We start from the raw sequence: 3797 nt of genomic DNA, 5'->3' as shown, positions 1-3797 counted from the left end.
TTTTTTCATCCAAGATTGCATCACAGAGGCATCACACTATCGAATATGTAAGAAATATTATAAGGCAACACAGTTTTCTTTATTTTAAGTAAAATAATATTATTTCTAATAATGAATGAATCAGCTAATTAAAATAATGGTCTCATAAAAAATATTGCAATTTTAACGACATATTATTGTACCGTGTAAAGGTAGTTTAACCTAAGACAAAGGGGAATACCCGAGTTATACAAATGTGTGCAATGATGTATCACCTACCCGTTCCCAGATTTACCAATAATATTTCCCTGCCACTAATTTTATTGCACATTCATTTATTTTATCATTGAAACTTGTCAGAATCGGAAGCCAGGAAAATATTAGTTGTGCCAATAGGGAATATTACGCCAAAACTCTGCGTAGGGGGCGCCACTACCACAATCTGAGGGTCTATCGCGAAACAAGAAAATCGAAATTTCGTTATATAATATCTCTGTCACTCTTGCATACTCGAGCGATAAAGAACCAGATAGCGAAATTTCGAATTCGCGTTCCCCGGTAGGTTCTCTGTAAACAAACCGCCTCACTGCATATCCTCTTTGCTGCATTGCTGCATCAATGTCATATATTTTATTATCTCTGAAAACTTGTCAAAAAACTGTTAAAGGTACAGTATGTATAAGTTACTCTATGGTTTACTAAACGGGCTACTGCTGCACTCTGGTGGCAGAACATTGCAGTAATACCCCCTATTTTGGTTGTTAAGCACCAAACACTGTTTTTGCTCGGCTTGTCCTTTTCTATCACCGTTCAGCTGAAACAGAGAATAAAGCATTGTTTATCTTAAGTTTCTTGGAAAGCAAAACTGCCATTTGCAATGTATATGTATTGTATGCTCTACTACATTGTAATAATGGTAGTTCATTCCATACCTATTAAATATAGTTCCGAACTGTGATTATTAAGCAGTTCTATTCCTAGATTCCTACATACGCATACCTAAAGTGAGTTGTGTAAGACACCGAGGACTTTCTTCGACTTTGTTAATATACTTATGTAAGTAGATACTTATATTTATAAATACATTTAAGAGTTAATTCTTTACGAATATCACGATTAAAACTATATAAGACACATATAATTTTTTAAAGATCGTATACGAGGTTCTTACTGGCTCTACACTCTACACTACATCCCACTTACATTTTTGAGTTGTATTCGGAGCTTAGGATGTAAGAAATGTATCTTTAATTTTATTATGAGTATTATGACGATGACGATCTTTAAAAAGTATTTGGTTTCTACTACATAGGTTAGCTACTTTTAGCGCAGGTACTAATAGGTGTTTTTCTTGTTATTTCAGCAGCTTAAACTGCTTAAAGCGATATGAGTTCTGAAAGATTTGATTTTGAAAATATTGCACGTATACTAAATAGAATCGAATCAGAACAGTGGGTTGTACAAGAACTCAAAGATACAAGTGATACATCTTCCGAGAGTTCCGACCAAATGACATTGCCTACGTTTAATCCCAAGTATCTGGGCAACCACGTAAAAAACAATAAGGCAATTAATGCTATAATTGAAATCAGAGAACTGTGGGCCTATGTAATATTAGAAGCTGTCTATACCTACCCTAAAGTGTATTCCCTGTTAACTATTCGCATAAATGATGAACTAAAACGGGAATTACAAAAACACAGGCAAGCTTTCGCTGTATATGATAAACTACGTAAAAAATGGTTGGTTGAAACAGATGAACCGAAATATAAATATTGTTTCAACGGAGAAGACTTTGTGGAATTCATGGATGCTAAACGAGATAAAAGCGGTAACAGACTTTTGCTTTTAGGGAAATTCACAATTTTGATACAAGAACCGAACTTACTGGAGAAAACTGAATTGGCTCCAAGTTTATTTGGCTCTTTCGTAATGCCGAAGATAAGCTTGACTGTCGGTGTGCCCGGCTGTGGGAAGACAACGCATATTATTAAGAACCACAAGCTCGGAAGTTTGGTATTGACCTCATGTGCAGAGGGAGCTCGAGACATACGGTCACGTATGGCAGAAACACGGGGCGGTGATCCGTCCGATTACAAAGACACTTACAGAACGATCGACTCATATTTAATTAACAGCCGAAAAAGGTATTCCTCTGTTTGGGTGGACGAGGCGCTGATGGAACATCCCGGGAAACTGTTCCTCGTTTGCCTGTTCAGCCGCTGCCAGAATTTATACTTGCTGGGCGATCCCAACCAGCTTGGCTTCATAAATCGAGTTAACGAAATAACGCTACACTACTATATGTCATCGATGTTCTTCAAGCCAACATTGTCCTTAAGCGTGTCATATAGATGTCCTGTAGACGTTATTTCCATCATATCTAACAAGTACGATGAAGGTGCTTATTCTGCATCAAAAGTACTGCGCAGCTTAAGATGCAAAACCTTTACGACTATAAAATGCGTTCCTAGGTACGAATCCGAGGATGTGAAATATCTAGTGTTCAAGCAAGCTGAGAAAAAACGTATGGAAAAAGCTGGGTACGATGTGTCAACAATACATGAATTCCAAGGCAAGGAGGCAAAGCATGTAATTCTGGTGAGGATATCCAGCAACTTAAATGAGCCGCTGTATGACTCCGCCCCTCACTTGTTGGTGGGGATTTCGAGACATAGAGAGTCGTTCGTCTACTTCACGCCCGTGTCCGACACGCTGAAGAAACTTATAAATAAGAAGCGAACGTATCAAGAGATCCGAAAAGTACAAGTTAAACTACAGGGTTAGAATAAGAGATAGGTACAAATAAGTGCGTTTTTACAGCAACAGGTTTAACCAATTTGTAAATGTTATAATTGCAGATTTTTATATTGTCTAATCTATAATATTCTTGAAACATATATATATATTTTTTTAAATTTTGTATTAAGTATAAGTAAGATTCTGGAAATATAAAATTACTTCAAGAAAATTAGAATGTTTTGTATAAATAATGTAATTTTAAATATACATAGAAATCATAGAATGACTCAAGGATCAATCCTGCGCTTTCAATAAATTATCCTAAGCAAAAAATATTAGTGAGACGAGCTAGGTAACGTAATTTTTTCTTGTGTTAATAAAGTTTAATTTTATTCTTTTATTTCAAACATTATAATGTTCGTTACTGCTTACAAAATTATTTTCTTAAACTGATTCAAAACCACATAAACACACCGTCGTTAAACAAAATCCATACCCCAATAACCAACAGACGGAGTTTCATCTCCTTGCGGCCCGCGGCATGATTACAGCCTTATTGGATTGCGAGGTGTCCCCGCGCCAGGAATTTAATAACGCGGTGCATTCCGCGCCGCCCCCGAGCCACCTATTTGTGTGCAAATCTATTAATTCCTCTTAAACTGGACAGTCCGACTGGTAAATCTTACATACTGGATTTTGTATTACAAGCTTTTATTACTTGCAGTGTTTGTAATTTATTTAATAACATGAATTCCGCCTTTTGTACGATTGTATTTTGTTTTGTGCAATAAAGATTAAATAAATAAATAAAAAACACTTAAATTAAAAAATTGTAATAAAAAATGCCCTAAATCCTGGTCGCTTGGTAGGGTGCCCAGAAGCTCTGACCGCATAATGCTGAATCCACTGAGCGAAATATTGGCTAGCTCTCTGGTCACCAGAAGCCTCTATATATGAGGCGCTTTGGTAGCTCCTCATTCATAGATGCGACGCGCGCTAGCTCCCCTTTGCTCGAATTATTAGGTTTGTAACTTTGTATAATTAAGTGCAACCAATAAAGTTAAATCAAGTGAGTA

This window comes from Cydia strobilella, chromosome 12 (genome assembly GCF_947568885.1).
Source record: "Cydia strobilella chromosome 12, ilCydStro3.1, whole genome shotgun sequence".
NCBI lineage: Eukaryota > Metazoa > Arthropoda > Insecta > Lepidoptera > Tortricidae > Cydia > Cydia strobilella.
The sequence above is the reverse complement of the archived record's forward strand: the minus strand, read 5'-3'. Positions refer to the sequence as shown.